Genomic DNA, 25461 nt, shown 5'->3' on the forward strand with positions numbered 1-25461 from the left:
GATTGCGTCCCTCAGGAGCATTTTTAGCGTGCAGTACATCATTTGGACGGATGATCTGTATATACTAAATGTAGAAGGCTTTAGAGAAGAGTGTTAGCAAGGTCTAAATCTACCAAGCAGTTTGTTAAGGTATGTTGATCCCCCATGAGACCAGTTAGTTCCATTGCAAATAATGAGCACTGGGTGTTAGGGGCAACTGATAAATCACTGAACTGTACCTCCAAAACTAGTAATACACTCTATGTTAATAAAATGAATTTAAATAACATACCATTTTTAAAAAGTAATATTTTGAGCATCACGGTGGCTCAGCAGTTTGGCGCTGCCTTCAGCCCGGGGCATGATCCTGGGGACCCGGGATCGAGTCCCACGTCGGGCTCCATACGTGGGGAGCCCGTATGAAGCAGGCTTGGTAACAAGCTATGGGTTAGCTATCTAATTTCATGAAGAAGCAAATTTCAAATGGTTGAGAGACTCACCCACAGTTCATACACATTAGCACCAGACTAGGATCCAGGTCATCCTACACGGGTCTGTACACTCAGTCCCAGTTTGCTTGAGATCAACACTTAGAGTACTCGGGCTGAGAAGCCTACTGTTGTAGGGCCACCTACCCTTCCGGCTCTCTGTTGGCCACTGTCCACCCTCAAATCCTCTCTACCTTCTGGGTCTATCCTTCTAGGTTAATAGCCTAAAAACCACCTAGTCAATCAAACTGGAAACCTGGAAGTTACCCAGACTGCTTGTTTCTTTCACATTCATTCAGCTACAAGACCCATCTGATTTGCCTCCTGGACATTTCTGGGACCAGCCATCCTCTTGTCTCAAACGCTCTGTGTTTTGTCGTAGTCTACTAATCCACCATCCAGGCTTCTGGCCTCCAGTCTTGGCCCCCTTCACACTGCAGAGTGACCTATCTAAAGTGAAAATCTGATTATGCTACGCTTTGTTCAAACTGTGCTCCCCACTGAACCTGTGGCCTGGTGCTCTCACGTCCTCTCCTGCATCTCCTCTGCTCTCTCCCTTGCCTTCAACCATCCAGTAAGGGGGGCTGGGTTAGAGTGTCCCCATATCTTGCTTTAGTTGTCTCTTTCCAGAGTAGAGCTACATTTTTGCTTCCCTTACCTCGATGCCCTGTCCCTTATTCTGGCCCATTTTTGGTGAACACATTCTTGGAATCAGCCTTCAGAGCCCGAGACTTGAGGAAAAAAGCTACCCAGAGCTTAGTTATAGCTCCTCCATGAGTTCCCATAGCTCAGTCTTCCTCCAGCACCCTCCCCTAAACAGCCTCTGGGATCCTGAAGTCAGCCCTGGTGTAAAAAGAAGAAAACAGCTAGAGAAACTGGCCATGGGTGAAAAGCACTTAGCAGAAGAAGCACACAACAAACAGATGCACACCACACAACAAATGGATAAAACCACAGGATTGGCCCGGCTCAGAGGATTTGCTGCTTTGGTTGCTGGGGACAGCGAACCCCTAACAAAGGCTCCCTTTTGGTTTACCTCCTCTCTGCCCCTGTGATGCCATCATCCCATGCCCATCGTATATTCCTTGCTGCTTTCTGTAGTCTCCCTTCACCATTGTCTTTATGACCTTTGGAAAAGCACCACTTTGGGATGGCAGAGGGTTGAGGTGGGACAGTTACTTCCCATGTCCTTGCTCTGTTCCCAAAACATACCCCCTTCTAGATAGAAGTGATACTTCCTGAAGTGTCTTGGTTCTCAAGGTGACCCCAAACTTTTCCTTCCACCCACTGCTCTCCCCTCTCTTCAACTTGCCTGCCTGATAAGTTTGGAAGAACCCATTTTATTTTTCTTAAAGATTTTTGTTTATTTATTTGAGAGAGAAAGAGAAAGAGAGCGCAGCAAGGAGGGGCAGATGGAGAAGCAGGCTCCCCGATGAGCAGGAACCCCGATCTCAGGACCCCCGGATCATGATTTGAGCTGAAGGCAGATGCTTAACCCACTGAGCCACCCATGTGCCCTGGAGGAACCCATTTTAAAACTTGCGTTGTTGATGGCCATCCCTCAGACATCACCCATAGTCCTGGAGTGCTGGCCGAATGTTCTCTCCCCACAGCTGGAGCTGCTGTTCCCAGCAATCTGGTGATAGCCACTGGCAATTCCCATTTCAGTGAATCTGGGAACCCCAATTAAGATATTAACCTCTGTATTTACCCTTGACTGTACTGAGGCAGATGCTTGTGAATATTTTTAAACATACGGATACCTATGTTAACTCCATTTTGGATTCTTTGTTCTCTTTCATTTGCTGGAGCTGGTGTTCTTGCCCCAAATAAAATGCATCTAAATAAATGCAAATTAAATTTAAGTTAATCCCCTTTGTAATAATCAAATTATTGTGCTTTATTACAGGTGACATTGAGCTCTACATCTGGATACATTACAGTAAATACAACCTTTTGCTTTTGTTCACATTCCAGTAGGACTTTGGAATCCCAATGTTTCTGAAATTGACCGCCCCACCCCCAAAATTTAAATCCTCTTCCAAGAACCCTTCCAAGGATATTTCTCTGAATACTGCAGTGAAGTTGGGGAACTATTGGTATTCCTAGGTTTAAAGTATGACCTCAAGAAAGATTTATTTCAATGGTGCTTTGGAAAAGGACATTTTTCATAGTGGGAGAGAGTTGACGCAATGAGTCCAATTTCCTTGATGTTATTTCACTTAAGATATTACTCTATATTTAGATTACATTCTGGTTTATGCCCATTGTCCCAACATAATTATTAGTTGCCTTCTAAAAGTGTCCTGGTTTGCACGATAAATTATGTGACTTCCTGTCTATATTCAATTTATCAAACAATTGATTTGGGGGGGGGGTCTGTAATTAAGTTTCATAAAGAAATACCCCAAAAAAAGAAATCACTGCATTTTTAAAAGCTCCAATATTTCTGTAGTGTGAGAAGGAAGCAGTTAGTATTCTTACTCATCCTGCTTGAACTTGGCTTGCCACAGGCAAGTTTCTATTTGTGGCAGTAACTTAGCTCTATCTTCCAGAACCATGAAATTGTCCTGGTCGCAATTTAAAATTTTTAATTAAATCTACTAAAATTTGGATGTGAGCTATGTCTCTGTTGGTGATCCAGTATTTCTGAGAAATAATCTCCAACTGTCTTGGCAGTAAAGTTTCTTCCACCTTTCTATGAGGCTTTTTTTTTTTTTTTTCTCTTTTCCTTCTGCAACTTACGGTTTTGAAGCCACTTAGGAGGATGTTCACATCTCTTCTCCACATTATACAGTTGATATTTTGATTTTATCTCTGTGTATCTGCCTGCAGGTCTTTTGCCTTGCTTTGCTTCTTGTCTCTTTGTTATTGAACCCTTACATCTTTTGTTTTTCTTACATGTATTCGTTCATTTATTCATTTCTCATTTTTTCTTATTGATTTTTAAGATCTCTTCCAGAGGTTCTTTATTTCACAGCTCACTGCCATTAGTACTGTATCAAGCCGATTTCAAGTACATTAGCAACTTCTCTTAACTTTCCTTACTGTTAATATGTAAATAATATAATTTTGATCTGCCTTGTAAAAAAGGTTATCAGTATATTTTACATCCCTGGGGCACCTCGCTGGCTCAGTCGGTGGAGCATACGGCTCTTGATCTTGGGGTTGTGAGTTCGACCCCACATGGGGTATACACATTACTTTAAAAAATGAAATATTTAAAAATAAAGTTAAAAATAGGTGTTTTTTTTTTTTTAATTTATGATAGTCACAGAGAGAGAGAGAGAGAGAGAGAGAGGCAGAGACATAGGCAGAGGGAGAAGCAGGCTCCATGCACCGGGAGCCCGACGTGGGATTCGATCCCGGGTCTCCAGGATCGCACCCTGGGCCAAAGGCAGGTGCTAAACCGCTGTGCCACCCAGGGATCCCCTGGTTTTTTTTTTAACCTCCTCAAATTCTGCTGTCTTTCACATAATCTCTAGTGAGGTTTCCATCCCCTCTCTAACCTTTCCCTTTGTAATACTACCATGACAGCATATATTTGAATTTCCCAATACAACAAATGAGATAGCTTTGCCTTTGGTTGATTTGAAAATGAGTGAGACATTACATTTTCACCTTTTTGCCTTGCAGCAGCCACGGAGAGTAGTTCAGTGACGGTGACAAATTCCCAGAATGATTTTTGAATTAGCCATATATCTTGGCCATTCTTAGGGATGACTTTTCATAGTTGCTGTACACAGTGAGTCCTTATCATTAAAAACAAACCTCTGAAATGGAAAATAAGATAAATTTCATCTTACGTCATGATAAAGCCTCTAGGGAGGATTTATAACATGGGTGTTAGCCTGTCATTGAAAACTATTGGGGGGCTTCTAAAAATATGACTTGTAAATCTAAACCAAATGAACTCATTAATTCTTGGATAGAGTAGAGTTAACTTTCTACAGAAGATAATACTTTTGAGAACACATTCCCAGAAGGTAGATGCCATCAGGAAGCTATTCTATGACTGAGTGTTACAAAATCTGTAAGTTGAATGGAGGAGGAAAAAATACAACTCCGGAAAAACTTGGGTGGGGGTGATGGGAAAGTCCAGTAGAAGAAAGAAGGTCAGAGAAGTGACGGGAGTGGTGAGAAAGGACCTTGTTAATGAAAAATGCCTTTGTCTGCCTAAGACTTTTCTATTGTGTTATAATTTTTTTTAAATGGGTCTTTCTCTCACAAACACAAAAGGAAAACAGAATAAAGGTTATTACTAAATATATAGTCCCATTGTTGGCTCAGTGTCCACCACTTTGCTCTAGCAAGATGACAGTTTATTATCAGTGGTAGGCATTTGAAGGATGTTGGTTTGATAAAGTGTAACCCCTAAGCCACTTCCCTAACATGATCTTTCTAATATCTTCAAAAAAGTTTCTGAGGCTTATCTAGTTCTAATCTTGTCTGGCAATGTGACAAATGCCTCAGGGAAGTGGGAAGGATATAACCTGTCTTCAGAGATTTATAGCATTGCAGGCATCACAGATCCTGTAAGACATTTTTGTTCTTTTGGGGGATAGGATTCTATTAATAGGTTTTATATTATTAATTCAAGTTAGCAGTATTATTACTGGTTATCAGGACAGCCAATAGCACATGTGTTTTTTTTTTTTAACATGAGGATGGTGCTTTTGACCTGCCCAGGTTAGGGGGTATATTTTCCAGAATCACATGCACATTCACTGTAACCTAACCTTCCTCGTGAACGGTGGTGGCCTTATATAAGCTGCCTGGCTGGGGCTGGGGAACCTGGCTTCAGCCATGGCAAAGTACAAATGTAACTAAATAGCTGCCTCGTCCAGAATAAAATATAGAAATAATAAATGCCCGCCTTCCATGGAAAATTGGATCGCGTATTCTTTCTTTCGCACTCTGATGTTTTATCTACAACTTACATAGTCCTGGACAATAAAAATGGTAAAAGTAAGTTGGAATACTGAGTTTGAAGATTGGGAATATATAAATGTCAAAAGACTTCCCATATTATCTGTGGCATCCAAAAATTTAATTCTCCACCTTGATTTTGAGGAATTTATTCCTATTCATTCCTTTCCCAGTGTGTATAGAATGGTCGGTTTGCACATTAATTTTGTGAAGTACTGTTCAGGGAACAGGGATAAAATTGTTTTACTTGCCTGCCTTTTGTGCATGAAGGCCTTGAGCACAGGCCCCAAATTTCACCCCTGGAATGTAGCTGCTGCCTCCTCTGTGGGCACATGATAAAGACTCATTACGGCCAGTCCATCAGTCCAATCAGGTAGGATCGGTACCAGAACCAAGGGCAGGGGGGTTGCCTGTAGCTAAGGAAAGAGAGGCCAGGATGCTTCCATTCACGTGAGAAGTCGTAGGTAGGTTTTATTTTGGTACATTTTAATTAAGAGGGTGTGTTTAAGCATCTTGATATCAAAATAACTTTTCTGAGTATAAGGTCTCAGACAGCAGGGGCCTGGCTGGCTCAGCCGGCAGCCAGTGTGTGGCTCTTGATCTCGGGGTGTGAGTTTGAGCCCCACCTTGGGTATAGAGATTACTTAAAAAAAAAAATCTTAAAAAAGAAAAAAGATCTCTTGCAGCTCAAATAGATTATGTAGGTTAACGTGGCTTTCTAGAAGCCACTAGATAACAGTTTGAAATGAGATATGATCCAATGACAAGGAAGAAAAAATGATTTCTTTGTAGGAGTTTCCGAGCTTGTCTCGCACCTCACGGAGGCCTGAACTCATTGTCCATTCATTGTTGCCTGGGCGGGGAGCGATGCTCCTTTTTCAAACTCCTTACTGTTCCCAACTTCTTAATTTTCTATGGAAACTGAGCCTCTTCTATGGTAGCCCAGAAGCTAGGATTGCTTACAAATGAGAAGTGTATACAGCCAATCATGCAATTTAGAAAACCTGGTTGAATGTCAGATTTAAAAAAAAAAAAGAAAGAAAAAAATGTCCTGCCTGCTTGCTAGCTCTTTCACTAAGAAAATTAACTAATTCATATACTTGCACTTCCAGCAGTCTCCTGACTCCTCCGCACAGCTTCCCTTGGCTGCAGTTTATACTGTATCAACCATGTATATCAGCTCTGGCTCTTGCATGAGAAAACGAAGTTCTTTAAAAGAAGATAAGGTCAGAAAGCCCAAGAAATAGCACTTTATTCCTTTCTGTAAGACGACTTCTAAAACAGAGAGTGTCTTTGTAGCTTTAGTGACCCAAAGGCAAAGGGGGTGCTGGTCCCCGCAAGCCTGTGATCCAGCGCCCACTCCTGGCTGGCATCTGCTGGCCCCGGGTGGAGACTCGGGGGTGCCCAGACAAGCAGCGTCCTGTTGGAGACCTTCACTGCATTTTCCACAACAGCATCGGAATTGTCCTAAGGCAGTTTCACATCTGGAATTTTAAAGAAAGTTTTCCCTTCAATAAAATGGCAGTAAATCTTAGGAAACATTGTGCCTTTTTTTGTTTTAATTAACCTGGCATTTCTCTACTAAACTATTAACAAATTATGGGTTGTTCCCTCCCTTTTTTTCACCCTTAAGTAATAATGGACCAAGAGAAGACTAATGAAATGCTCTTTTGTGTGTTACTTTTGAATTAAGGTGGTATTAATATTTCACAGCGTATCTCCTACACTTCTTCCATAAGAATGTGCATATACTAATCTAAGGCATAAATATTACATTTCATTTGTGCAAAAATAGGATTACTTTATTATGGAAATGTGGAGTTTGTAGGATTAAACAATATTGAAGCACATTTCTACTGAGTGGCTTGTGTGTGACATGCCTTTATCCAGTCTTTATGAAATCCTGACTGGGAGGCTGTCATCAGTACAATATGCCAATTACGAAGCATGTGAACTGTCTCTCTAACAGCCAATTTTAATGACTTCAGCCTGCTATTAGAGTAGTCTAATCAAATTCTGAAAGCGACAGTTTCTTATTTTAAAATGTCAAAGCTGTTCACTTTTTGATTGAAAAAAACTGTGATGATTTTGGAATGAGTAGCTTAGTGAGTATTTGAGGAACCTTTTTTTATACATAGAAAAACTTTGCATGGTTACATAAAACAGTCATAAAACCTAGAATTTGGGTTTGCCAATTTTGTAAAAACACGATGCCTCCTACAGAAACCTCAGGATTGTAATAACTCAAGTGTTCTACGAATTGTGTGTGAAGTAACATAAGGATAGATCCAGTCCTTCCAATGCCTAAGGCAACTTTTAAACAAACATGGACCTCTTTAAAAACAGAGCATTTCAGAAAGGAAGAGTATTGTGTGTGAACAGGTGCTATAAAATCTGGAGTTGTGTTTGCTATTTTGATTATTGACTTGTCCCCCAATTTTGAGGGAAGCATCTCGGGGGAGAGTTGCAAACTAGAGCTCATCCCCTGCTCTAGTTTGAATTACTTGAGCTTGAAAGTTATTTAGAATTTGAAATGCAAAAAAATAAATAAATAAATAAAAAATAATAACAAAAAAATAAAAATAAATAAAAAAATTAAAAAATTAAAAAAAAAAAAAGAATTTGAAATGCATTTTTCCTAAACAGTGTGACCAGGTCCAGTTTGCTTGCTTCCTTCATCTGTCCCTTCTTTTATCTATCCATCCACTTACTGGGTTGTTCCTCATTTCAGACACTGTTCCCAGCCCAGTCCACAAAAGGTTAAAGTAGAATGCATATGTCTGGAATAAACTGATTTTATTTAAAAAGCAGTCAACCAGGGCAACTGGGTGGCTCAGTCGGTTAAGCCTCTGCCTTTGGCTCAGGTCATGATCTCAGGGTCTTGGGATGGAGCCCTGCATTGAGCTCTCTGGTGGCTGGAGAGCCTGCTCCTCCCTCTCCCTCTGTCCTCCCCCTCACCCATCCTCCCCCTAACTCGTTTGTGATTTCTCTCTCTTGCTCTCACTCTTGCTCTATCTCAAATAAATAAATAACATCTTAAAAAAATAAAAAGGATTCAATCATTATCTTAAAGGCTTGACTCAATGCAGCTAGGCAAGGCTTCTGGTCCCTAGGCCTAGAAATTAATGGCCTGTTTTGGGAGTGTAAGCTCTTTGAAGTCAGGGCAGTATTACCTTCTAGCCTGGCTCCCTGGCACATTGTAGTTGCTTAGAAATATTTGTTAAAATAAAAAAAAAAAAGAAATATTTGTTAAACAAATTTCTGTATCATCATTTTGAATCTTTCTTTGAAGCCCATAATGTGGTTATATACAGTAGAAAATTAAGAAGTCAAGTTTAACTGTATAGATTTCTTGACTAATTAGAGAACTAATTTATCCAGTCATTTAATAAGATTGATTGAGGCGCTATTTTGTGCCAGACCCTATCTCCAAAGGGTCTGGCTCTGATGCAAGAGCATAGACCTGGAGCCAGACTGTGTGTTTGAATCCTGGCTATTACACTTGCTTGCTGGATGATCTCAGGCAGTTGACTTAACCTCTTCCATCAAGTGGAGGTAATTATAGTCACTCCCTTAAAAGGTGGTTGTAAGGATTAAATTCCTTACTTACTATATAACGCTAGGGCCTTGTAGAAGTTTTAGTTATCACTGTTGTTGTGTCTATGGTAGTGGTGGTTACTAGGAAGAGCAAAGACAAGCATGTTGGGGGATGAAGCTGGAAAGTTCGGATGACCCCCATGACCCATTTGGGGGCTTCTTCATCTGCCCCCCCCTCCCAAGCCATTGAAACCTTTTAAGCTGGGATACCGTGGCGATGAAGTCATTGGCTTTTTGCCTGTGCCAAGGCCAGAGAACTTCATTTAGGGACTTCAAGAAGCAATTGCCCAGGGCACCCTTGTAAGTGACCACTTAAACATAATCAATAGGATTTTATGTCTGAATCACAGAAAAGGATATTGATTGTATTCATGAACTGAGTGGGGTGGTAAATGTTTGCTTACTTGCAAAGTGGAATTAAGAGATAGATAATATCTCAGACTTACCTTCAGGCTCTTTGAAAAGGAAATCAAATTTGGTGATTAAATACTGAAAGGTGTAATTCTTTTTACTTCCTGGGCCCCTTAGAATAATGGAAGGCTTAAATGCACTGGGTATAGGGGTAAGGTCATTGCTAATTATGAGTAAACAGGTAGGATTTGAAGACGATGCATGTAATAAATTGAATAAAATAAATCATTCTAGGATTCTAGAATGCTTTTAAAAAGCTATTCTTTAATAAGTAAACTTCATTTCTTATTGCTAAAATATTTGGAATGTTTTATAAGTCACCGATATCCATTCGTTTTATTTCATAATTATGTGTTAAACCATAAAAAAAATGAGAAAAATTTCAACCCTGGGCTCTCCTATCATTTGAAACTTGACGAAACATTGGAGATTATTATTTTTGTGCCTCCTTATTTAAAAAATTAGTTATGTAAATGTAGCACTCAGGTAGATATATGTTGTGAAAGATATTAAATTTAGAGGTAGGAATAAGGAAAGCAAAGGAAAGAAACATTGCTAAACCAATTTTATACTCCCACATGAAGATTTCTACATACTTAAACACAATAATACTATTTAAATCCCCCCCCAAAAGTATTTGAGCTAAGTTTATTCTATTTTCCTCTATATTCTACTGGAATTTGGAGATTTTTTTTAAACCATCCACCAAAAGTGGTACTTTTAAATGGACCATTCAGTCTAAGTGTCTGAATTGCACTACTAGTAAGGTACTCTGAGTTTATTTTTTTTATTTATTTATTTTTATTAAAATATTTTATTTATTTATTCATGAGAGACACAGACAGAAGGCAGAGGCATAGGCAGAGGAAGAAGCAGGCTCCATATAAGGATTCTGATGTGGGACTCAATCCTGGGACTCCAGGATCATGTCCTGAGCCAACGGCAGATGCTCAACCGTTGAGCCACCCAGGGGTCCCGGTACTCCGAGTTTAAAAAGAAAAAAAAAGTTCTAGATCCATTCTGTTTTCATCACACTAGAGGAATTTTCATATTAATACCCATTATTGCCAAGTGCCTTAGGAAAAGAGTTGCTGAAGGGAACTTGCTTCTAGGTTTTAGGGGGGGAAAGTCTATGTTTTAAAACCTCCACTGTGAACTTGGAATTGTTGGCATTAACAATTAATTCCCTTTATTCTCTTGGTTTTGGCTGAACGCCTTGTTTAAACTTGAAATTTCCTCTTATTTTTTTTTAAGATTTATTTATTTATTTGAAAGAGAGAGGGGAACGTGAGTATGGGAAGGGGCAGAGGGAGAGGGAGAGAGAGGTGGAGAAGCAGACTGGGCCCCAACTGGGCTCTGTGCTTGATGGGGCTTGATCTGATGACCCTGAGATCATGACCTGAGCTGAAACCAAGAGTCAGACATCTAACTGAGCCACCCATACACCCCAGAATTTTCCTCTTTTTGATACGAGTTTGGCTGGCCTCGTGGGATGCTCGTGCTGTCATAGAGCCTGGTCACTCCTCCATGGTGTAACTTCTGCACTGTTAACAAGTCTAAAGGGAAATAAAGAGGTCACCTTTCACCTTTGGAACACATCTGTGTCGTCTTCCAGGTTCTTTTTTATTTTTTTAAAGATTTTATTTATTTATTCATGAGAGAGACAGAGAGAGAAAGAGAGGCAGAGACACAGGCAGAGGGAGAAGCAGGCTCCCTGCAGGGAACCTGATGCGGGATTTGATCCTGGGTCTCCAGGATCACACCCTGGGCCAAAGGCAGGCGCTAAACCACTGAGCCACCCAGGGATCCCCAAGGTTCCTTTTTAAAAGATAATTAGGGAAATATGTTTCCATCGTTTTCTTGGAAATAGCACCTTTCTTTAAGTACAATTTTGGTCATTTTTTTATAGTGTTACACTTCTACAAGTTTCCATTGAAAGGTTATTATTTTACTTTTTTTCTCATTGGTATTTTCTAGTTTCTTTACAGTAAGCATGATGGGTGCTATGTAATGAGCGCTCAATACATGCAAGGCTGATGAGCATCATCTCTTTTAATGTTCACAATAATAAGCAAAATGGATCCAGTTCTCAGAGCCTTTATAACATCAGCTTACTTATACTTACCACAACTTGATGGGGAATGGGGGATTTGTATTATCCCCATTTTTCAAGGAGGGAAACTGAGGCAAAGGTTCAGTGACTTGGGCCACCCTCATCACTCAGGGTAAGTGGCAGAACCAGGCTTGAACCCGGGTAGTCCAGCTATCCAAGCCACTCTTCTCACATCTGGGCCGTGGCACATTTCACACCCATCACGTCCAGATTGCCTGATATCGCCTGTATTTTATAGATGATGGAACTGGACCCAGGGAGAGAGGGTAACTAACAGGCCAGCGATGACAGAGCTGGGCAGACACCCCAACCCCTCTGATTCTAGAGCCCAGATACCTTGCAATAACGTATTACAATGGACAAATTTGTTTAGAGAAAGAAAAAAGAGGAAAAAAAAGAAACTGAGGGTGGCATACAAATATTCATATTCTAAGACATCACTTGCCTGTTTGCCATAAAATTGTTGTGTTTACTCGGCTTTAGAACAGGGTCTTTTTTTTTTTAAGGTTTTATTCATTTATTCCTGAGACACACAGAGAGGCAGAGACACAGGCAGAGGGAGAAGCAGGTTCCCTGCGGGGAGCCCGATGTGGGACTCGATCCCAGGACCTTGGGATCACGACCTGAGCCAAAGGCAGATGCTCAACCACCGAGCCACGCAGGCGTCCCTAGAACAGGGTCTTTACAGACATCCTGATGGAGCTGCTGCTGGCTGCCACTGCTGGCAGCTGCCTGGGCCCAGCTCTCGTAACAGTCCCCCACCCCTTTTCCAAAGAGGAGAAAGGCTGCCTCCGTCCTGGCACTGATGCCCCTGGGGCTGGTGGTCCCTCGGGAACCTTGATGACTTCTGTGACTCTCCTGCTAGTGCCTGCACTGAGGCTGGCCGTACCCTAACTCACATTTGCGGGGCTAAGGGAGATTTCAGTCGGTATCTGTCATACTTGACAAAATCCATCTTTTTTAACTCGCATGCCATTCAGTGGGTTAAGGACCATCAGAATGTCTAGCTAAGATATTACAGAACTGGAGTGGGAGTTTTGGGGGTTGGGGTGGTGTGGATCAGCAGCTTCTTACCAACTAGCTTTAAAAATTCAAAATCTGGGACACCTGGGTGGCTCAGTGGTTGAGCACCAGTCTTTGACTCAGGGCGTGACCCCGGGGTCGTGGGATCGAGTCCCGCGTCGGGCTCCCTGCAAGGAGCCTGCTTCTCCCTCCGTGTCTCTGCTTCTCTCTCTGTGTCTCATGAATAAATAAATAAGATCTTTATTTTATTTATTTATTTTTTTAATAAAAAAGATCTTTAAAAAAATAAAAATTCAAAATCCTTCACTATGTTGGTTAAAAATGGTATGGACTCGGCCTGTGAAATTAACTGCATTGGATCCATCCCAAAGCAGTCAACTGGCTTCTTTTCCAAAGGGAGGATGTTCAAATAAACATCTCCGCCCTCGGGCCACACACAGAGAGAATAAAGCCACTGGGGCCATTGGCCCTGTTGTGTTTCTCTTTCCTCTGCTCTCCTCCTCCTCTATTTATTTGCCACCACACAGAGGTGGCGCCCTCATTCCTCCCAGGGGGATCAATATTTACAGCCACCGAGGGGAGATGTTGGTTCTTCTTGTCCCCTAGGCTGCCGTGTAACAAAAGCTGCCTGTTTTTCTGGGGGCTCTTCCCAGCTGCTAGCAGAGCTGCAGTTAGAATTACCAGGAGCTTTGAGAGATGGCCAGTTCAAAGGAATCCTGTTTGGAGCACTCCCAGCCGTCTTCCTGTTTGCTAGAAAAGGAAAATCATCCTGCTACACACAGGTATGAGACCCAGAAGGCGGATGTGTGGTTGACAGTAGACGTTTATTTCCCCATCTTTATTTTTTTCTCATGATCGCCTCAACATTCTGATGTGTGATCACAACCATCTGCACAATTATAGTTATTTAACCTCTCTGTAAGTTCAAAATTGAAGGTTGCATAGGTGCATATTAACAAGGGTGGTGCTGATAAATAAGAAATAGGGGCAGCTGATCACAACAGCGTTTCTAAATTAATGAATGCGATTGGCTTTAATTATAAAAAAAAATACATATGTCTAGCAGGCTTCCTCAATAAGCCTCTTTTATGCTGACTGTGGCACATTTTTCCTCAAATAATTGCAGAGCTCAGCTTTATCATTAAGCAGATGGTTTCTATTAATTCCCAAGGAAAGTAAATGATTGCAATTAACTAAATACTCAAAACTCGAAGATTTTAGAGTTCAGTCCTACGACTTCAGGCATGAACCTGTGTGTCATCCTATTTTTCAAAAGGATGCAGAGAAGAGGAGCCCTTCTGACAATTCCATAATATCTCCCACTTTATATAGAGGCTTTTGAAAGTCATTCTGATAGTCTTCAAAGCTGGATTAGAGCTAAATCCCTGTTGCCTGGCTGGTTCTAAATTTTTGTAGTGTTTTTCATCTATTTTTGTTGTCTTGGTAGTGGAGAAGGGGTTGAAAATATTCTAGATAAATTTGAGTGCCAGCTGAAAAGAGTTCAAAACCTCCCTAAATTCAGGTAGTACCACAGAGGTTAATTCTTTTAAACAAATGCTACTTTGATTCTTCGCCCTATTGGATGGCACGTTGGATGAGGTTATTTCATTGGCAGTTTCCAAGAGAAGATAAACTGGTGGAGAATATCCCCATGCAAGCCCACTCTCTCCCCCACCCTTCCATTAAGTAAATAACGTTTGCAGAGGATTTCTTCAAACTTGATTTTAATGAAATAATATTGATTCCTCTCTTCATTTTAAAGTTCAGTCATCCACTCAATGAATTTTGGCTTGGGTGGGCTGCTGTGTTGTGACGGGCCAGGGCTGGGAGGAGAAAGGATTGTGTTCCTGATTTCAAGGCCTTACAAAGTAGGTAAACCAAGGAAGGTCCATGAGATACCCAGACAGGCATCACCTCAGTACGTGGGCAGGTGTCAGGAAAGCATCAGAGCAGAAATAGTGCTCCAGCCAAGGCTAGAAGGATGAGTAGAAGTTCTCCCAGTTGGAGGCATGGTGGTGAGGGAAGAGTGTGTCAGGGAGGCTCCGAGGCTGGGTAGGCTCAGAGACCTCTCAGGTAATTAGATGTTGCCAGAACGCAAATTTTAAGGGAAGAGTGTTGGAAGCTCAGGTCCGACTGGTCGGCTGAGGCCAGATAATGATGCCCTTTATGTCTTGCTAAGAAGAGTTAAGATTTTATCCTGTGGGTGATACTCTTTGAGGCAGCAGTCCAGAGAGATGATAGAGGAGGTGAGACCAGACTGGGGAGATGAGTGAACAGTCTATGACCAAACCTAGGGAAGACAGAGGAAGGAGTCTGTGGTAACTCTTAGGCTTCTGGTTTGGACAACTGTTGGAGGGGGCATGTGCGCTCTATGAGAAAGGGACCGTGGAAGGAGAAAGCAGAGGGTGCCTTTGAGGCATCAAGAGTGGATGGTCAGTAGCAGGGGTGGGGGTGGAGGGTGAGGGTGGTACATGGTCCCAGAGCATAGAGGAGACCCGTGGCTTCTACGCACACTAGGGCCCTAACCTGTGGCTCTGGACATATAGCAAGACGGGCTTGACAGTGATGGATGTTTTAACCTTGGGCTTTTATTTTGTTTTATTTTATTTTATTTTATTTATTTTATTTTATATTTATTTATTCATGAGAAACACACAGAGAGAGAGAGAGAGAAAGGCAGAGACACAGGAAGAGGGAGAAGCAGGCTCCATGCAGGGAGCCCGATGGACTTGATCCCGGGTCTCCAGGATCAGGCCCTGGGCTGAAGGCGGTGCTAAACCTCTGAGCCACCCAGGCTGCCCAACCTTGGGCTTTTAAAGCGTTGTGTTTTTGCATTTGCAGAAACCCCTTTGCTGTGGATGCTGCTCTAGCTTGTGCAGCGTCTGCTCTCACCCTTGATCAGGCTTGAGCAGCACACGTGATGCCACCACACCTGCCTGGGAACACCGGGAAACGAGGGCCACCGGGGTGGGTGCCAGCTGTTGGTTTATGGTATCTCTAGTCTAGCTTTCCCTGGGGAGAGGTGACCCTTACCTAGAAAGCCAGAAGCCTCACAATTCTCTCCCTTCTTCTTATGCCAAATCCCAGAACCTTCTTAGACTCAGGTTTGCAGCCTTATCATTAGTGTAAACTGGAGATGGAGATTGGACAGGACAACACATTCTAACATAATGACCTGCGTCTTCCTCACCTCCTCTGCAAATACCAGCCTTTGGGGGCCAGGTCAAACCCCACCCCCTCCCGCTTTGACCACTCACCCTGCAAGTGAGGGTGCCCTTGCTCCTTGGACCGCAGTACACCCCTTTTGTGTCACTTAACCAACACTGCCTTATGCAGCTATTCTGGCAACTATCCAATCCAGTCTTTAAAAATAACATGGTGGGTTAGGTGTATTATTTCCTCCATTCTACAGATGGGGAACGTGGGCCTTAGAGAGGGTAAGCAACCTGCCCAGAGACACACAGCTGTAAAGAGGTAGAGCTGGGACATGTGCCCAGCTGGGTTCAGCTCCAACTCCAAACCCCGGGGTTTAATCTGTTGCAGTGTGCTACAGGCTCTTGTGCATCTATTGCATTATATTATCTGCCCAAGGACCTTCTGGAAACCTGTTGCTAGCCTTGTTTATAGATGATTAAGTCTATCTGGCTCCCAAGCCCTTGCTTTGTCAACTGTTCATCATTTCCTCATAATAGCCCTTGCTGGGAAGATGCCTCGGGTGTGGGTTTGAAGTAGCTCATCTCTAAGAACCTTCCCATTCTAGGATTCTGTGCAATGAAAGCCAGGTATATCCAGGAAATACTAGTACAGGGATAGAAATTATTCCAGCGACACAAAGGAACCTGCTCTAGATTGCTTTCAGTAGTGAGACTGCGTGACTACTTGGAACCGGCAGCTAATTATAAGGAACAAAACCAAAAATGTAGGTTTTATTTTATCAGGCTGTTAACAAGAAATTAAAATGGCTAGCTTGAATCTCTTTCTTTCCCCTTCTTGCAAAAGAGCTGAAATGCAGTGAAAGTGAAGGGCCCAAAGACAGACAACCAAAGAAAGAAATGAGTTCTTGGAAAATTCATAAAACTACATACTTTAGCCAGGAAATTTAGGACTTTTATTGCCTTGCTAGAAAACTCGATGCTCACTGAAGTTGGCTTTAGAAATTCTTGAGCACCAAGTGGGAGATTCACTACTTGAAAGGGTCCCAAGTGAAGAAGAATATGTAGTTCTTTCATCAACTTGCCTCGAATATTCCCGAAAGCTGGATGGGACAGAGAGTCCGCAGCAAGTCAGGTGAAAAGTTCCTTCCGTGGTATGAATCTGTTTTTATTTAACTTGTATTAATGTCCCCTACTCCCCATTTTGTCTCTGTGTAACATAGTTTTGTCTGTGATTGATTACCAGGCCATTTCAAAGTTATGTACACTGTGATTTAATTAACTTTACCCTTAAGCAATGTATTTTGAGACATATTAATGAGGTGGGAGTCTTTTCAGAGTTTTCATAATTTATACTTTTTTTTTTTTTGGCTTGGTATCAAGCTTTGAAATTCTACAAGGCGAAAGGCTGAATTCCTAGCCTACAGGACCCCGGGGAAGATCTCCCATATATTTTCAGGCCCGTTTGCTCATCAATGTTTAGAAAAGACTACTTTCTTACACCTAAATTCTTCTTTTCTCTACTGCTGATTAAGAATTTACTTGAGAAATATTTTCTGGCTGTAGATATTTTTTTTACCAAGTCATTCAAATTAGTTTCATGACAGTCCTTTAAAAAATCTTTCAATCTATTGAACTTTAATGTTTAAAGAACATAGCGAAACAAGATACAAATAACCATTTTAACATATGTGACTTTGAGAGATGATGTATGTCTCCTCCTTTCTGCTTGGTGCACACTTGCTATGAGAAACAGCGGAATGAATCCTGGCTTTGTGCATTTGGGTATCTGTGTCATCCATCCAGTGACATTTGACAAGTGTTTTTAAGGCTTCCTAACTGTGCTGGTTGCTGTCAGAATTCAATGTAGTAGCCCTAGGAATTTCTACCTATTTCTCCTCCAAAGCAAGACACAGGAAAAGCAGCTCATCCTCATCTTCTGTAACAGGAAGTCCGAAATAATGAGTAAAAATTTTAAATTATTTAAAATTTAAGTATGGAGATACGTATCAGAAGGAATAACTACAAAGGTTAAAAGTGGTTGACTCGGGGATCCCTGGGTGGCTCAACGGTTTGGCGCCTACCTTGGGCCCAGGGCATGATCCTGGAGTCCCGGGATCGAGTCCCACATTGGGCTCCTTGCATGAAGCCTGCTTCTCCCTCCGCCTATGTCTCTGCCTCTCTCTCTGTGTGTCTCATGAATAAATAAATAACATTTTTTTAAAAAGTGGTTGACTCTGTTGACCAAACCACTGTGAACCACTATGGTTTCTGTTGTAAGCCTTTTACCACCATTTTACTCTTAAAAACAATTGCATATATATTACTTTTTTAAAATTAAAAAAATGTTAATGCATAACTCATTTTACCAGATGGTTAGCCTTGTTCTTAGAGTTCTGAGGAGAGATCACATCTACTCCTTAGGCCTTCTGCAATCTCCCATCCTGCCAAGGGCCCACCATCTTACTTAGTAGAGTAACTCTGTCTTTACCTGGAGTTCAGCCCATGAATGTAGCATTGGGGAATGAGAGTGGGGAGATTTGGCCTCACCGGATTCCCAACCCAAATAATGAATGTTGCAGAAGGATTGCAGTTGGTGAAACATGACAGACTACAAACACTGCATAAGAATTAGCTACAAAGATAGAAAAGATTGTGGAGGAACATAGGATATCAACAGGATACCAAAAATATTACATCCACTAACCATTAGCAAAGAAGAAAAAAACTTGTAATGGAGAAATCTGGTACTCACCAATTTAACCAAGTGATTTCTCCTGAATTCAGTGATAGCGGGATATGTTCTTTGGTGTGAAGCAGTGAAATCTTTCCAAGACCGTGTAGTCTGGTCCAGCCAACAGGAAATAGAGGGGCTAGCAGAACATGAAGAAAGACAATCTAAGGAAACCATCAAATCCAGAACACGGGCCCTTCTATAAGGCAACTGTTCTAACTGTTCTAAAAGCCATCGTCATTTGAAAAAGAAAAAAAAAAAAAGGAGGCACTATTCTAGACTGAAAAATGATTACCTAGAATATACAGCCTTTAATGGATTCTGGCTTGGATGGGAAAACGCTGCTATTAAACCATTTTTAAAACAAATTTTAACATTTAGAACAGAGGCTTTGAAAACCCTAGTTTTGTAAGCTTACTTGCTTTGACAGTATAAAAAAATGAAAACAAGGGTCCCAGGAACCATACCTTGGTGAAATCTAGCAGCGTCACAGCCAGGTTCTCGGTGCTTCCCTCTCTAGAACTTTCCTCACACTCTGCCCATAGGGGCGTAGCTTCAAGATCTGCCACTTACTAGGTGGCTGATATTTCCTGAATACGCCGTCTTCCCCTCAGAGCTTCATCTTCTTGGTAGTGTGAAGTAACTGCACCAACCTCCTGAAGATGAGTCCAGCTGAGTTCTGGGGTGACCAGATGAGAAAGTGCTCTGTGGATGGGAAGTTTCAAGCCTTTCTCTTCCTGATTCCAGACTCCCTACACCCTATGACTGGAGAAGGATATGGATTCTCCGTTATTGACTAGTGCTGTTAAACATCTTAAACATGAACATGTCCATTGCTCTCCCTCCAGAGAAAGGTCAACCTCATATGGGAAGTGTGCGCATCTGATCCCTTCTCGCCTGACTGTGCTGACACACAGGCTCTTTGGCTGATGACAGGAATTTGACCAGCCTTTGTGACTGTTGCTGGGACTTTGTCCCTTCTCCCCAGTGAAGACAATTGTTCTTGCTCTACCTTAGTCAGTTCTACCCTCAGTAAGGAGAGAGAGGAGTTAGTACAATTCTTGTGTAGGCAACAACCAAACTAGATAATGAAAGACGAACACAATCCTCTTTTGACCTGAATGAATTAAAAAATTTCCTCTGTACCATATAAATTATACATTTAGCTGCCAACTTCTACTTTGTTCCGGGTTGTCCAGACCTTACTTCACCAACTCCATGACTTTTGTTATCTTCTACAAGAGTGCATCTTATGTTATTGGCTGTATCTGGATATTAATATATTTCTTGAAATTGTACTGAATCTTCGAATTTATTTTTTTTTGCTTATTTTATAAGTTTGTACCTCTTAGTCATCTTCACCTATTTTACTCATCCTCCCACTCCCTCCCCTCTGAGGACCATCAGTTCTCTGTATTTATGAGAGTGTTTCTGTTTTGTTTTGTTTTGGTTTAGATACCACTTATAAGTGAAATGTATGGTATATGTCTTTGACTTTTTTCACACAGCATATACCCTCTAGGTCCATCCATATTATCACAAATGATAATATTTCATTTATGGCTGAGTAATAGTCTATTGTATATATATACATATATATACAATATATATTGTATATATATACCACATCTTCTTTATCCATTCATCTATTGATGGACCCTTGGGTTGCTTCCATATCTTGACTTTTGTAAATAATGCTGCAATAAACATAGGGTGCATGTGTTTTCAAATTAAAGTTTTCATCGTCTTCGGGTAAATATTCAGGAGTGGAATTACTGTATCATATGGTATTTTCACTTTTCATTTTTTGAAGAACTTTCATACTGTTGCTGTAGTGGTTTCACCAATTTACACATGGTTTTCTTTTCTCCATATCCTTGCCAATACTTGTTATTTCTTATCTTTTTGATTCCAGCCATTCTGACAGGCATAGGGTGATATCTCATTTTGGTTTTGAATTGCATTTCTCTGATGATTAATGGTGTTGAACACCTTTTCATGTGTCCGTTAGCCATCTGTATTTTTTCTTTGGAAACAGGTCTTTTCAAGCCCTCCGCCCATTTTAATATCAGACTATTTGTCATTTTGGTGCTGAATTGTATGAATTCCTTATATATTTTGGATATTAACCTCCTATTAAATATATCATTTGCAGATATCTTCTTCCAGTCAGTAGGGTGCCTTTGCATTTTGTTGGTTTTCTTTGCCTGAGGAGATATATCCAGAAAAATTTTTGCTAAAGCCTACATCTAAGAAATTACCACCTATGTTTTCTTTTGGGAGTTTTATGGTTTCAGGTCTTACATTTAGGTTTTTAATCCATTTTGAGTTAGTTTTGTGTATGGTGTAAGAAAATGGTCCGGTTTCATTCGTTTGCATGTAGCTGGCCGGCTTCCCCACCATCATTGAAGTGACTGTCTTTTCTCCTGTAGTTTATTCTTGCCTCCTTTGTCATAGATCAACTGACCATCTGAGCATGGGTTTATTTCTGGGTTCTCTATCTTGTTCCATTAACCTCTGTGTCTGTTTTTGTGCCAGTACCTTACTGTTTTGATTACTGTAGCTTTGTCATATATCTTGAAATCCAGGATTGTGAAACCTCCAATTTTGTTCTTTTTCTCAAGATTCCTTTGGCTGTTGTGGTTCCATACAAATTTTAGGATTATTCTTTCTAGTTCTGTGAAAAATACTATTGGTATTTTGATAGGGATTACATTAAATCTATAGATTGCTTGGGATATTTTGACAGTATTAATTCTTCCTGTCTATGAGCATGGAATATCTTTCCATTTCTTTGCTCTTATCAATTTGGATGGGTTTTATTTCTCTTTCTTGTCTGAGTGCTGTGGGTAGGACTTCCAAAACTGTTAAATAAAAGTGATGAGAGTGGGCATCCTTTTCTTGTTCCGGATTTTTGAGTAAAAGCTTTTTAATTTTTCACCTTTGAGTATCTGTGTACTTGCCATGTATGGCCTTTATTATGTTGAGATATGTTCCCTCTACACTCCATTTGTTAAGAGACTTTGAACCGTTTTATCTCTGAATGGGGGCTATAGAACGATTCTGGGCAAGCAGATAATACACTGTTTTTAAAAAACAAATCCCCAAACACCTCTTTCATTTCTTAAACAGGTATTTTGTGTATCTTGAAGGAAGTTTTCTAAATACAAACACAAAGTAAAGGGTCTTAAAGGGACACGATAGGGGTGAAGGAAGATATTTCACGGCTACTAAGTTATGATAAATACCTCTCAGATCTAATATAAGTAATTAATGTTCATTTGAAGCTTACTAGCTAAGCATTTGCTTCTTGTGGTAAGTGTCCTGCGGTCAGTGTTGTATTGAGTGTTCCCAGAAACCTTAGTCTCATTCCCATTTTATAGATGAAGAAACTGAGTCTTAAAGAGAGAGCTAATGTTCCTCAGGCCTGGCTGACCAGGTGACTGAGTGGAGAATTATTGGCATGCAGGCAGCAACTCCAGACCCAAGCTCTCCACCATCATCCTGCCATCTTCCTGTCGGAGCTGCTTATTCTCCTCTTGGCTGAAAAAAAAATGCTGTCATTTAGTTACCCTCCTAAAGTGAAGTGGGAGTTTGAGGAATCTTAGCACAAACTTGTACTGGCTTAGGCTATGTAACAAAAAAAAGTACTGATGTAACTCTTAAAACATTTACATCTTATAATTTGTCAAACAAGCTCTTGAACACAACCAGGGAGGTTCGTGATACACACACAGGATAATCCTGATTAACTTGACTAGGTGGAATGATTTCATGTTGTATTCGTCATAGTTGATTTTCTTCTCATATCAGCTAGAACACCAACTGGAAGAGATATCAAATATTCTTCTCCAGGACATTGGATTGTAATTAAAGAGCTCTGCTCCACTGCTTCTTTAACTTTCTCTGAAGGCCAAAATCAAAACCAGAACTCTAGCATACTTGACATTTCTTTCAGTCTTGTGCATTAATAAAACTCTTTTTCTTGCTGCTTTGTAAGGAATACATTTAGGAAGGCACAAAGGGTTCTTATTTCCTTAAAAACTTAATGCATCAGGACATGACTTTTCAATACGAAAATGACTGATCTTTTAAACTTAACTAAGAACTTCTTAATTAATAACTGATTAAAAATAGTGATTCTTGAAATTTCTAGAAAAATGGAAATAGCTGATAGAAAGCTATGAAAAGAATTTAGAGAGGTGACTGCTCATACCACAACCACTGTCAGCTGTCCCATTAAGAAGGGTTGCTCACTATTTCCAGGGTAGGATGTGGGGTCTCCGTAATATAATGACACACTTAAAATTACTGATTGTATTGTTTTGTAAGTGTTTTAATCATTTTCTAATTTTATGATAAAGTTTGGATATTCAGTTGCTTGTAATTATAGATTATTTAGCATCCCTTCAGCTATCAAATATACATCATAGATTTTTCTCAGCTATTTCTCAAGTTATCTCAAGTGTATAGGCTCTAGTAAAATTTACGATTCATTTTAAGGCCATTAAAAAGGATTAATTCCCATGTATTTTCTTGAAGTTGACATTGTAGCCACCAGTGTCTTCCTTTTAAGAAATTGAAGGCATTCAAATGGCTAGATTCAAAAGACTAATGTCTTTTAAGAAGAAAAAGTATATTTGTATGTAACACTAAACCAATTTACCAAATGTAATGTACCTATAGACAGGAAAACTGACTACCCATGCACCCCTGCATCTCTGATGAGAGATGTGAAGAAGAAGGAGTGGTACTCTCTCCTAAGGAGTCTAAAACATAATTGGGAAGACAAAAAAAATTATTTAACCATTAAAGTATCAGGGCACTAAACCAGTATTAACTGCAGTACGGAGCTGGCACCTTAATACTCCACACTCCAAGTGTGGTCTTCAAGCCGGAAGAAGTTCTCCTGCTTGGAGCTTATTAGGACTATAGAATCTCAGGCCCCACCCCTGAACTACTCTGTCAGAATCCGCATGTTAGCAAGATCCCCAGGTGAATACTCTGCATATTAAAGTTGGAGGAACCCTGACCTAGAATAAAGCAAGCAGAGGGGTTTAGACCCCACAGCACTGTCCAACAAAACTTTCTACAGTGATGGAAATAGCTTTTTTTTTTTATTTCCAACATGATAGCCACTAGCTTATGTGGCATCTGAGCACTTGAAATGTAGGTAGTGCAGCTGATGCACTGAGTTTTTAATTCCAAATCTAAATTTAAGTAGCTGCATGGGGCTAGTGGCTACCATATTGGACAGTGCAGGAGAAGAGCATTGGATTAAGAATCAAAAGGTATCACAGTGTTTCAACACACACTATCTATATGGACCACCTTTTCATATGTAGATGATGGGTTGGATTAGATTATCTCAGTTTTTATTTTAGTAATGACTGTCACAGACTGTTTCTGTGGAAAGAACGCTTCTTTGAACAACCAGGTCTTGACATGCCATTTTTAGAATACATTGTGGGCCAAGTCATCAAGGCAGGAAGGAATGAAAGATGGATTTACTAACTAGTGGCTCCCCAGGGAGGAGAGCATGGTTTGATAATCAGCCCATATGAAATATTAAGAAAATGTCTTGTTCCCGCTGTATCCCTAAGGCCTAGATCACTGTCTGGTACATTGTAGATACTCACTAAATACTTGCTGCATGAATGAATTTGATGCTTAAATGAATACTGGATAACCAAACAGAGCTGTTATTCAAGTCCATTAGATTTGGTCTGTATCACTGGGTTTTTGTTTTATTCTGTTTTCTTTTTTGTTCCTTGGTAAATTTGTTCAAGAATAGTACCCCCTCAGGCCCCAGCTAGAGCAAAACTGAAATAATTCAGTAGGCATATTTGTATTGAGTGAAGTGCTTTATTTACTTTTATTTTTTTTAAGATTTTATTTATTAATTCATCAGAGACACATAGAGAGAGGCAGAGACATAGGCAGAGGGAGAAGCAGGTTCCCCGTGGAGAGCCTGATGTGAGACTCCATCCCAGGAGCCTGGGATCATGCCCGGAGCCAGAAGCAGACGCTCAACCACTGAGCTACTCAGGTGCCCCAAGTGAGGTGTTTTAATTTAACAGCATCCTAAATAAGATCTTTGTGTTGAGATTTTGTAAATATAACTGACAAGAGGGGTGCCTGGCTGGCTCTGTCGTTGGAGCACACAACTCTTAATTTTGGGATTGTGAGTTTGAGCTCTGCATGCATTGGGCGTAGAGAGTACTTTAAAATAAAATCTTCAAAAAAAAAAAAAAAAAGAAAAGAAAAAGAACTGAGAAGAACCAAAACAACTCCATAGGTGAATACTTAAAATTTTACCAGTTGATTAAAGAGCATTGCTAATCATGTATATACTTAGAGTACCCCCATCCCCACTAAAAATGGATTAAGTTTTCCATGATTTGGGTATGAAGCTTAGAGTCTTCCTAGTAGACAGGGGAAGAGACGTACCTAGGTGCGTACCACCTGAGGAAGGGGTTTGAGAGGCGAAAGGGGAGGGGGGGGTGCGGTGGGCAAAAAACAGGAAGAGGTAGGAGACAATGACGAGCTCAGGGGCAGTTGAGGCACCCTGCGCATCAGATGGCCCCCAGGAGATAGTGGCGCCTTGGCCAGGTGTACAGAGTTCAGGAACTCAAGAGCCAGGGCCTTCTGCACATGCTTTTAGGGATTCAGGAGAGAGGGCACAAAGAACTCCCATTGCTGAGGACTGGACCCCACAGGAATGGAGGGAATCCAGAACCCCAGAGCTCTTGCTTTCATTCCTAGGCCCCAGAGCCTGAGCTTGGGAGGACGGTCAATGTCCAACCTCAGTAAGGAGATTGCTTGATGTAGAATCAACCTGGGGAAAATACAGTCACTGGTCAGGAGGAGACATTAGCCACAGGGAGCCCAGGCTGGTAGAGGCCAAGAAAGTTCCCAGAGCTGAGGTGATTTTGTAGCAGCTAGAGGCATTGTTAATGCTGGTCCTCTTTTGTGGTGTCCCCCCTTCCATTCTGTCCTCAGTTTCCTGCTTTGATTTCTTTCTTTAGCAACTTC

General features: G+C 41.0%; 1 protein-coding gene and 1 long non-coding RNA gene across 7 annotated transcripts in view; one reads left to right on the forward strand and one right to left on the reverse strand.

The window, feature by feature from the left end:
- PRICKLE1 (prickle planar cell polarity protein 1) overlaps positions 1 to 25461 on the forward strand; it is a 110940-nt gene that overhangs the window by 23141 nt on the left and 62338 nt on the right. For 3 of the 5 annotated variants that reach the window (XM_025477287.3, XM_025477285.3, XM_035707471.2), the window contains exon 1: positions 13133 to 13322. The exons of the other annotated variants lie outside the window; for them this stretch is intronic. The gene's annotated coding sequence lies outside the window, so the exon portion shown is untranslated. Of the gene's footprint in view, positions 1 to 13132; positions 13323 to 25461 lie in introns of those variants that run through there. 5 annotated transcript variants of the gene reach the window in all.
- Positions 6631 to 25461, reverse strand: part of LOC112678193 (uncharacterized) — a 37895-nt gene continuing 19064 nt past the window's right edge. Inside the window, exons 1-3 of one of the 2 annotated variants that reach the window (XR_003147417.3) lie at positions 18894 to 19379; positions 18448 to 18565; positions 6631 to 6880 (exon numbers count right to left, since the gene is read on the reverse strand). This is a non-coding gene — a long non-coding RNA (uncharacterized LOC112678193). Of the gene's footprint in view, positions 6881 to 18447; positions 18566 to 18893; positions 19380 to 25461 lie in introns of those variants that run through there. The other variant, XR_003147416.3, reaches the window with a different exon arrangement.

The sequence above is a fragment of the Canis lupus genome, chromosome 27 (genome assembly GCF_003254725.2).
Source record: "Canis lupus dingo isolate Sandy chromosome 27, ASM325472v2, whole genome shotgun sequence".
In the NCBI taxonomy this organism is placed as follows: domain Eukaryota; kingdom Metazoa; phylum Chordata; class Mammalia; order Carnivora; family Canidae; genus Canis; species Canis lupus.